At 37.1% G+C, this 12,129-nt stretch overlaps 1 protein-coding gene across 5 annotated transcripts in view; it reads right to left on the bottom strand.

Annotated features, from left to right (window-relative positions):
- sema3aa (sema domain, immunoglobulin domain (Ig), short basic domain, secreted, (semaphorin) 3Aa) overlaps window positions 1-12,129 on the bottom strand; it is a 165,942-nt gene that overhangs the window by 80,710 nt on the left and 73,103 nt on the right. The window lies entirely within an intron of this gene.

Genomic DNA, 12,129 nt, shown 5'->3' with positions numbered 1-12,129 from the left:
CTGATAGACGCCACATTAGTAACATCCACACATTGTATAGCTGTAACATCATAAGTTGCTTACATTTTGATGATTAAGGTGGCGTTGGAAAGTAACTAAAATGTAACGTTTGTCCGGCATTGGAAATTGACGTCGGCCTGATGCTGGGTTCTGACCTCAACCCGATTTCAATCTCTAAACATAATTAAACATCCTACGCCATAGGGGTATAATGTCAATCTGACGTAATGTTGACGTCATGTGCTCGCTGGGATATTTAGTATAATTAAATTACTTTTATTTTGTTTTGTTTTTTAGTTTATGTACTGTAGTTTGCTAGATATTTGAATAATTCAAATGAATACATTTATAAACTACGTTTGATTATTTTTGTTTAGTAAAAGTACTGAAATACTGTTGAAGTATTGAATGTTTCAAGTCCTAAAATATCTTATTTCATTCAAGTACTGAAAATGCTATTTCTTTTATGGCTAACTATAATAACCCTGCCGGCAGCTACCATAACAAAAGATGATACAGCAGGATAAAATGTGCCTTTTAGTGAAGATATTCACTTTGAAGTGACTCCTGTGCTGATTGTAAAGTTAGACATGTGGGATGGAGGCAGGAAAAGCCACATCAATAACCTGTGTGTTAAGAACCGGGACTCGCAACCTCTACAGTAATACCTGGAGAAATGCATACCTCAGGTCTCCTGTCCACTTAGTCTAAATATCATACCACCCTCTTTTAAAGAGCGCACCACATTCATCAAGCCATCTCTGTCTCTCACAAAACCCCATCCGGGCCAACTTTTCATCCATTACCTGTCATTGTACTCCACACTGGTCACAATGCACAAAACACACCTCTTTTCTCTCTTAGCAGAACTAGGTTCAGCAGTGTCCTAAGGCAACGAAACCAAAAAGACATCCAGAACGACATCTGTCAGTACACCAGCTCTGTGTTTGTTTTCGTGAGTTTGATTCTGACGTTTGTAACGCCATAATCTGTTGGCCCGGTGCTGGTTTTTTGATGAGATGATCTCCTGACTTTTTTTTTAGTAGCATTTTGTATGAGCTCTTTTCTTCTGACAGACCCATATCAGCAAATCCCTGTTAGCATTGTTAGTTTTGGATGAGGAGACACTTTAGAGTTATGGGAACTTTCTATTTGGAAACTACTGCGGCTACGTCATTTATTGTAAACTTTTATACTGATATTAAATCGCATGTATGGTGCCTTAGGGTGCGAGGCAACATTTTGAAGTAAACTGTAAAAAGTTACACACAAATAAATGTAACTGCATGACGCAACATATTCCCCTCATACTTCAGCATAAAAAAATAATGCATCTCAAGTTGCAACTTGAACTGTCAGGTTTAGAAAAAAAAACGCAGACAGACCTTTGCATTTGTTGGCTTGCAACTGTAATCCCTTAAATAGGGTTTAGCCGCCCCAAAGAAAACGTTTCTGTAAACGTTGCTTGTGCTGAAGACAGGTTTTTAACGTTTCACCTAATACCTTTATGATTATCAGGGCTTTGCGACACACATACGAGAATTACTCTAAAACAACAGTTGTCAGGCAAATATGTAGTACAGACAAGCAGACTTGCCCTCCATCTATACATTTCTGTCAGCATGTAATCAGCCAATTGGCTCAAAAATACATCTATAATTGAGGCGATGCTTGTCTAGAAAGTGCACACACGCACCTGCCTGTCTAATTCTCTGTTTAGGGAGACCACCCTAAGTCAATATCTCTTCCTGACAATCTGACATCCATTAGATCAAGGGATATGATTCGATTGAATGAGAATATCTACTGTATCAACAAACTTGTGGTTAAAGCGATTGAGTTGATGCATGTAGCAACGCGTTGCATTAATAACAATCAGAGTTTTTTTTGCATGCTCGATGACTCACAGAAGCAAATAAACTTACACACGCAACAATCCGCAGTATTCAGCCGCATGCTCAGGGGTCTTGTTGGGAGGTGTCTCAGAGGGTGGGAGATTAACTCAAGCTGCGCAGGCAAAACACTGCAGGGTCCAGAACTAAAAAAAACAGCTTCAGGCCCTCGACCCGCCAGCTAATCCAGTCCCAGCTGCACCCAGTCCGTCTGGGTTTGCGACGCTATGTCGCTGCAGTTCTGGGGTGCTAAGCCTCCAATAAGAGGCTTGGACGAGTCTGACAACCTGTCAAGCTGAGGACTTAATTAACCAGCTAAAGTCAACCTGACTAATAGGAAAGAAAAGATCCACTCAAGTGCTGCCACAAAAGACAAAGAGGTCAACTTTGACTCTTTTTGCCTCTATTATGAATGGCGGGTACTCAGTTAAAATGAATTGGACTTTTTTTCATGCTTTAAGGTCATTCTCATGAAAGAGCAGCATGTAAACTTTGTATGTTAGAGAAATATTATTACTTGAATAAATTAATAAGTGAACAAGTATATTAATTAGGGCAAATGGGCAAAGAACTGAGACCAAAAAAGGCTGTGACGCAGTGCCTAACAATGTTCAGTGTGCTGGTTTAACTTGCCCTCCAACCATACTGACAATGTAAATCAGCATTCACACCCGATGCGGAAAGCACTGTGCTATGAAACTTATTCATTTTAATGGGCGCTCAAGGGCCGTTTGTTGCTGCATCAACCAAAGCTCAAAAGCAAGAGCATGGTCAACAATCTTGCTCAAATGCCACTGTCAATGTTCAAAATTGCTTGGTATTCTGCTGTGTGAACATAACACTCATGTACATGTATATTTGTGTATGCATGTACCACAAATGATCACCAGAAAAGCAAAGTTAAAGTCACGTTTGTTCTTGTGTTTATTTTATTGGTTTGTGTTTTTTTTTTTTAACTAAATATGTTATTGAGCTAAATTCATGAAGTCTTACAAAATTACTTTATAATATAAAACAAAAGCATTTTCAGGAAACGTTTTCTGCCAAGTGCATGCTGAATTTTTGGTGTCAGGCCAAAGTTTTTATTTTGAGGCATCCCTTATGGTAATGATAATTAATAAATTGAAATGCATTACATTATCCTTAAGCTGTTAGTGATGATTTAATTATTTACTGTTACAGTAAAATACTATTTAATAAAAAGTAGCAACTTCTTGTTCAGTAATATTATGAAATATTATTGAAAATATCTGTAAATACATTTTAAACTTGTCGCTTAAACTAAAGTAGTAGTAATGTAAGTAATCTGTGAAATGAAAAAAATCTAAAGATGCACTTCATGACCCTTTTCCCAAGTCTATCTCCAAACAGCGCAAATAGCAAACTATCATTCACAGCACACTCTTATCTTCTATTTCCAAATTTGCACAAAGACTTTTCACTATCACCCCCATCCCCCACCCAACAGGAAGAACAAGAGACACTTTAGAGTTGAAGTAGACGACAAACAACTACGCATAACTTGTTTGTTTGAGCAAGGTGAGGCTGTGTCAAAACTGAAGAGTCGAGAGGAGCGGCACGACGCTAACTTGCCTGAGCTAAAATAGAGTCTCACTTGACCTTCTTCTCTCTCTCTCCTCTCCATCAGCGCAGAGTGTTTAAGCACACCATCTCCTTTCCAGCATAATGTGTTTAGAAATGTCACTCGCACCCCCTCCCTTTCAATCACTGTAATGTGTTTGACTGTGCTCACCCTCTTTCCTCCGGCCATAATGTGTAAAACCGTCCAAACACTCTATCAATGTAATGTGTTTGATTACTCCAATGCAGAACGTGCCTTAGTCTGACAATAAGGAGCACCAGAACCTGTTCGCATTCAAATGAAACCTAAAGCTCGCTTCAAATCAGTGTAGTATGCAATCTGAGTCAGTGTAATGTGTAATCCGTCTCTGTGACCTCCAGCTCAATGACTGTCTGAGAGCTTCCAGGTGTATCATCAGATTTTCCACTTCTCTGCTCCCTTAAATCTCATTCTTTCTTTCCTGGCACCTTCAGTCTAAGCCACTTGATGCTTTTTTTCTCCCTTCATCAACTCTCACTTTTTTCATAGCTTTACCCACTTTTTTCCCCTTCCACTACAATACCCACAGCATTGCCTCTTGAACTTTTTTGTTATTCTGTCCCCTTTGCCCACATTCTTCCTCCCTAAACTCCCTAAAAGATTTTCCGTCAACAAACTGTCTCTTTTCCCGCTGACTCGTTCTCTGTGCGCTACTGTTCCGTGAGCCAGAGGTTGCAGAAGAAAAGCAGGCAGTAATAGCAGTGTTCCAGTGCGGTGCAGCTAATGATGTGTAGCTGTTAACCTCGAGGTGCGGACCCTGGCTGTGGAGAGATCACCCACTAAGAGTTTTGCCCCTCACACCACATCTTAAAGCCTCTGTGCACTGCTTAAAACTGGGTCCAACTTGTTAACATGTATTTTTTTTTTTTATCTCAAACAGTTATCTGAGGAATTATATACTTAGTGGCTGCATTTTTCCCAAAATGATTTTTTTTTTTTTTTTGCACAGTAGACTAAACAGGAGTTTTCTGATGTTATCTCAGCTGAGACTTTGCCTACTTTGTGTGCATGAATGGTGGCTTTTAAGGAATCATTCAGTCATAGATGAACATTTTAAAGTCATTTACACACCCTGATGTCTTTTCAAATCCGTGTGATTTTGAGTGGAACAACAAATGTAATATTAAAAGAATGTCTAGACTACCTGACAAAAGTCTTGTTGTCTATAAAAGTTTAAGGAACAACAAATAATAACTTGACTTCTAGTTGATCATTTGGTATCAAAAGTGGCGTATTTAAAAGGCAAATGCCTCTAGATTACGCTTATTTTACCAAATAAAATATGATCTTGTCTTGATTTTTAATTATTTAATTAGGACAGTAAGGTCTGACTTTGCTTAGACAAAAGTCTTGTCACTTAACAGAATTAATGTACAGTATAGAATATAAAGTCATGGTGCAGTGAAAAAAAGAATTGATATTGTGTATGACTCCCATGAGCTTGAAGGACTGCATCCATACATCTATGCAATGATTCAAATAACTTATTAATAAAGTCATCTGGAATGGCAAAGAAAGTGTTCTAGCAGGACTCCCAGAGTTCATCAAGATTCATTGGATTCATCTTCAATGCCTCCTCCTTTATTGTACCCCAGACATGCTCAATAAATTTCATATTTGGTGACTGGGCTGGCAAATCCTCGAGCATCTTGACCTTCTTTGCTTTCAGGAACTTTGATGTGGAGGTTGAAGTATGAAAAGGTGCGCTATCCTGCTGAAGAATTTACCCTCTCCTGTGGTCTGTAATGAAATGGGCAGCACACATGTCTTAATATCTTAGGCTGTTGATGTTGCCATCCTCTCTGCAGATCTCTTGCATGCCGTCATACAGAATGTAACCCCAAACCATGAGTTTTCCTTCACCAAACTTGACTGATTTCTATGAAAATATTGGGTTTATGTCTACCCTCATTAAAAATCTACCTTCTGCCACTTTTTCAAATGATCAACTAGAATTCAAGGTTATTATTTGTTGCTCCTACAACTAGTATCAACAACAAGACCAACTCAATTTTCCTGCATAATATATATATATATATATATATATATATACACACACACATTTTTTTAATAACAATTTAAACTTGTTCCTTGCATAAATCTATCTTCTTTGTTTTTTAGAGGCTGTCTGGATCTTTTTTTTTTATCTTTAAATAGACATTTAACACACACACACACACACACACACACACACACACACACACACACACACACACACACACACACACACACAAAAATATGATCCAAATAACATGTTCCAAAACCAAAAAAGCAGATGTCTTAAAAACATTTAGGAAACTGGCAATCATTGACATTAATAAAAAAAGCAAGTATTTTGGAAGTACAGGTTTCCAACCTTTATCTAAATATTTTATTTTTGTTCAACAGAAAGAGAAACTAAAAGAGGTTTGGAACAAACCTAGGATAAATAAATAATGGCAGATTTTTTGTTTCTCTTTAAATAAACTAATAATAAAAATATATAAATAATAATAAAAATAAACTAATTTTAAATGAACTAATGTTGCTAAATAATGTTAAATAAAACCTTAATCCAAATTGTCAAGTGCAATTTTTTATATTTTTAGTTCAAAACGACACTGGGGATCACATGAGGCGGAGTAAATGATAATGGAATTTTTATTTTTGGATGAACTAATCCTTTAAGTTCACAGTAATTCCAAGCAGCACGTCTAAATCCCTTGGCACCTCTTTCCTTATTAGCCAATCATGCTGCTCTGTTTAGTGTCAAATTAAATTCTTAAGGAGTCAGTAGGGAGTAATTTAATCAATTAACCTTTTTCCATTGGAAATGACTTCAGGAATGTGGTCTGGCCCGAAGACCATTGCGACCAACCTTGGTAACAAACCAAGAGGCTCTGAGTGGTGCTTACAAGAAGCATGCAAGTGTGTTCTTGAGTGTTTGAGTGGATGAAACCCGTGTGGTCGAGGAGAATATGGAGAGTCTGCCATTAATAAATCCTGAATCGGGCTGCGCTCACATAAACACTCTATTGTTCTTTGAAGTCTCTCTATGGTTTTGCAGATGGAGAGTCATACATCACCCTCAGACACACATGGGGGTCCCGGGGGCCGTGGCTCCAGCTTGTCCCTACACCCTCAACAACTTTACACTCCTTCGGCCCAAAACAGGCTGTTTGTCCCCCCGAAAATCATCTTTCCCAAGGGCTCAAGCCCAAGGTTAACAATGGCTGGCTGTGTGAATGGAGTCTACAGAACGATCAATTGAGCTTCTCATATATCACACAGCTGATAAAACCAGTGCCAAGTCACAGAAAAAAAAAAAGATGGGTACTAACAGTATGGTCATACACTCTCCAGAAATAAAGGTACAAAACCTCTCACTGTATACCTTTTCATATGTATACCTGTATACCTGATACCTTTTCAAACGGTACATTTTTGTTGCTAACAGGTTCCTAAAGGTACATATTAATACCTAAAAACTACAAATCTGCACCTCATAGTATCTTAAAGGTATAAAAGTGATCATCAAAAGTACAATGGTGTACCCTAAAGGTACTAATGTCCACCTTTATGGTACAAAAGTGCACATTTTGAAAAGGTACCATCCCAGTAACAGATTTTGTGCCTTTATTTCTGAGTGTGTATACTAAATTAATCCCTGTAGATGATATTTACTGTAATTGTAAAAAACAAAGTATTGCACAGTGGTGTCCAATAAGACAACAAAGTCAACATTTCTATTAGGGTTATTTTCTAATTATTATAATGAAATATTAAATGTTTTGGGGCATAAAGAAAAAATAAAATAAACAAAGTGAGACAACTGTCCTAATATTAAATAGATGCATAAGGACTTATATAAAATAAAAAAATTAAAGTTTGTATTATTTAATTTGTGTTGGTATTACTATTAAAATATTATTTAAATTCTAAATTATTTAGATTACCTATACCACATGTCTTTGGACTGTGGGGGAAACCAGAGCACCCAGAGGAAACCCATGCCAACACAGGGAGAACATGCAAACTACACAGAAATGCCATCTGACACAGCCGAGGCTCAAACCAGCGACCTTCGTGCTGTGAGGCGATCGTGCTACCCACTGCGCCACCGTGATGCCTTAAAATAACAATATTAATGCTAAATATGACATGGTGTAATTAACTTGCATAGATATTAACTAAATAAAAATAGAAAGCAATATTTCAGAGAGGCACTCATAAATGAGTCAGAATCATTTAAAGTAATAAGATAGTTTGAATAAGATGACAGCATAGATCCATATGGTGCATCACTACAGAAAAAAAGTCCCAAAAATAACACCATGCTTCTTGTGATAATATGATCACATATGATAAATATTTCAGTAAATTGCCAAGGAAATATGTCTCATTCTTATTTAAAATAACATTTAGTAAACTCAGGGTTCATACACATTTTTACTACTAAAATTTCATGACTTTTCAAGTACTTTCAAGCTAATTTTTATGACCTAATGTTTCATGTAATGTCTATGCATACGTGGTAAATAATAAGAAAACAACGATGCATGTTCAAAGTTATCACAGCATATCATAAAACATGCAGCAATATATTTAGTTGTAATGAATCTATATATCTATGTAAAATTGATTTAGATAATGCTCACACAGCACTATTAATGTGAGAGCATGTGTTTGGCCATGGACAGAAGAGATGTAAAAACTAACCCATATTTAAGTAAACAGATATTTGTAAAACTAATTTCCATGACTTTTCCAGGTGTTTCATGACCGTATAAAAATATTGATATTAATATAAAAAAGTAAGTAAAGATAAAAATGGCAATCTCACAACTAAATATCTGAAAATAAATAAAAAAAATACAATATCTCAAGATGTACAACCACCAAAAACAAAAACAAACAAAAAATCTAAAATGTTAAATAAAATTTTAAGAAATAAAATCTAATGTACATATTACAGAAAATAAAAATATTTTTAAATATATACACAGTATATTTTATATATTCTATATATTGTTTAATAAATGTGCTTTAAGGAAAAAATCTCATTGTACTTGCTTATACAACAGGACTTAAAAACATGTTCAAATGATTTTCAGAACAATGAAAGCAGCGCACAAAGCACAATCAAACAGCATTTTTTTCTCTCTTTTCTCACTCACTTGCCTGCTAAAGGTCAGAAGAAGTCATGTTTGTACCTTAACCCACATCAAAAAAGTCCAGGTGTCTGTATAATCTCTCAAAAGCAGCCAATTATTCTCCATTTCAGAGATGAGCAGCCATATTGCAACTCCGTGTTCCCCCTGAAGGCCTTTTGGCAGTGTTTGAACAGGGGTCACCAGTTTAACACAAAGCCCCTTAATGGACGCGGACGAGAGAGCGAGGGTCAAAGTGTCATGTTTGCTGTGCCTGGGGCAAATCACAACACACAGAGCCAATGACGGAGCTGAAAGAGCCAACGTTTGGACAAGCCGGAGCTTATCTACATATAAAAGAGAGGAACAGATTGAAATGGAGGAAGGGGAACAACACTAAAGACAAAAAAAACTACAGGTACGTTTCTGAATGAGAGTCAGGAAGAGATGGGAGGATGAAGACAAACAGGAGCTGCTTTGCTGTTATCAGGGAGTGTGATGGAGAGGATAATAGAGCGATGACAGTCGTGACTGGTATCCAGTTCAATCAATCACAGTCTCTGTCAGTCACCGCTGACGCTTTATTGACACAGTCAGGCTGTCCGATAGCATTAACTCCCCATTCAGAGCCAGACTAACCTACAAAAATAATGCGTGTCGTTGACAACAGATGTCTTTGAACCGGATCAATACCAACACGAGTTTATTGGGAGCGGTCAGGGTCAGCGCTTAAATTCAAGGGCTTGAGAGACGACTGGACAATAAAGCGGGGGTTCACTAACATTCTAGAAACCATGCACATGGACAAGTACCTTAAAGGAATAGTTCACCCAAAAATGAAAATTACCGTACTATTTACGCTCTCTCAAGTGGTTTTCGAACTTTTATGCATTTATTTATTGTGTTGAAAACAAAAGAAGATATTCTGAAGAAAGCTAAAACCATTCACCTCAATAGTAAGAAGAACAAGTACTATGGAGGTAAATGGTTACAGGTTTCCAACATACACTGAAAAAAAAATTATTCAAAGATGATTCCTTGGATAGGACTGGCAATTAAAAAAATAAACATCTCGAGCGCTGCTATGCGACCACTCCACTTATAGAGAAGAGAAAAAACGAAGGATGAGGGTGATAAGCCAAAGCAGCAGAAATTAAGTTTCTCTCCGTGAGTGGATTAATTTAGTCTTTTTAGAGGCATATAGATCTGTGTTTGATCGTTTCTATGGTCATTTCCATGGCCTAAAATGACTGAGGTTGAGGGGTTGGTCCTCTAGTTGCACTTTATATTGTATATGCTATATATATATATATATATATATATATATATATATATATATATATGTTCATCAAACTCATACTCATAATATTATAATGGCAACAATAAGAAAAGAAAAAAAATCTGTATCTTGTCATGGCATTGAAGTTTACATATGGGTATGTGTCTAGTATGAATATACCCAAGCTATTCACAGATATTGCCAGATAATCACTTTTAACAGACTTAGATCATTTGTGATTCTGACCGTCATCCTTTCTTGCATTGTCTTGAGCCTTCATGTTGCCATATATATACTATATTGTTAGTAGCCTGGATAGGTCACAGTCATGATGCTACATTGTACCGCTTTCTACTGGATGTAAAATACTCTGCAGTACATTTGTTCATTTTAGAATGTAAAGTTTTAATTCTGTAGTTATTATGGCGAAAGTCACTAAAAAGTAATATAAGAGGCATGTAACATATTATAATTCTGAGACAGTAATATTGTAAGGTAAGAGATTACTTTAAAATAACAGTAGCAAGTAATCTGTAGTGTATTACAGTTTGGAAGTAACTTGCACAACACTGCTGTTTACTCAGTCCAGGGCCTGTTATAAGAAGAACAGATGAGTAGTATAGTAAATCAGTACTACTGATTCATAAAAACGAGCAATGCAAATTTTGAGAACTTTGTGAAACTAAACTTTCTCTCCGTGTGACCTACAGTTTCAAAACAACCACTGACACTATAGCTTTCCTTCATATCACAACCCTATACCAACTTTGTTTTTGTGCTGACTGTGAAGACCTGCATGAAATTGGTCTGGTTAATCTCACATGTCTGACCTTTGCATGACTGAACTTTAATGCTTCACAGGAACCATTAAAAACCCTGGATCCCGCGTCGATAAGAACCAGCCTGACATTGACCTAAACCCTGTAGCCTGTATTAGCAGACACGTCGATGCCATTGATGAGCCATTCGTTCCGGTTCCAACTGATATGAGACAAAAGTGCATGTGCAGCTCATTACCCATAATGCTGCAGCGGCAAACACGATTTCTATCCAATTTCCCCAATAGCTTTTCTCTTCCATCATTCTCCAAGCAATTAATTTGCAGTCTTTCTCAATGCCTGCAGTTATTTTAGAATGAATCACAAAAATAAATAAACATTTTACTTGTTTTAGACTTGTATGGGAAAGAATGGGTTATTTTCATGGCCTTTAATGTAAAATAGCTGAACATGAGCACAGGAGGCTCCTAAAAATGCTCATTTTAGAAGAAAATGCTGGATGTTTTAGCCCAGGTCTGGAAGGTGACCCCCTTTGGAGACCATTCGCCACCTCATCAGGAGCATGCCCATTCGTTGTAGGGAGGTCATGCAGGCACGTGTAGGCCACACACACACTACTGAGCCTCATTTTGACTCGTTTTAAGGACATTCGATCAAAGTTGGATCAGTCTGTAGTGTGTTTTTAAGTGTGCTCCAAATCCACATCTCCATAGGTTAATACATTTGATTTTCATTGACTGCATTGTGTGTGATTTTGTTGTCAGCACATTGAATTATGCAAAGAGCAAAGTATTTAAAAAGAATATTTCATTAATTCAGATTTAGGTGTATTATTTTAATGCTCCCTTTATTTTTTGAACAGTGTACAACACTACCTGACAAAGGTCATGTTGCTGATCCCAGTTGTAAGAGCAACAAGTAATAACTTGTTTTCTAGTTGATCATTTGGAAAAGTGGCAGAAGATTTTTCCAATGGATCATCTGTTGAACTGCAACCCAATCATCATAAATACTGCAGAAGACCTATTGGAACCCACATGGACCAAGATTCTCATAGAAATCAGTCAAGTTTGGTGAAGGAAAAATCATGGTTTGGGGTTACATCCAGTATAGGGCCGTGTGAGAAATCTGCAGAGTGGATGGAAACATCAACAGCCTGAGGTATCAAGACATTTGTGCTGCAGGATTTATCAGCAAGATAGCACTACTCATACTTCAACCTCCAAATCAAGGTTCCTGAAAGCAAAGAAAGTCAAGGTGCTACATGATTGGCCAGCCCAGTCACCAGACCTGAATATTATTGAGCATGTCTGGGGTAAGATGAAGAAGGAGGCATTGAAGATGAATCTAAAGAATCTTGACGAACTCTGAGAGTCCCGCAAGAACGCTTTCTTTGCCATTCCAGATGACTTTATTAAGTTATTTGAAT

The sequence above is a fragment of the Danio rerio genome, chromosome 4 (genome assembly GCF_049306965.1).
Source record: "Danio rerio strain Tuebingen ecotype United States chromosome 4, GRCz12tu, whole genome shotgun sequence".
Classification (NCBI taxonomy): Eukaryota; Metazoa; Chordata; class Actinopteri; order Cypriniformes; family Danionidae; genus Danio; species Danio rerio.
This window is presented reverse-complemented; position numbering and strand designations above follow the sequence as displayed.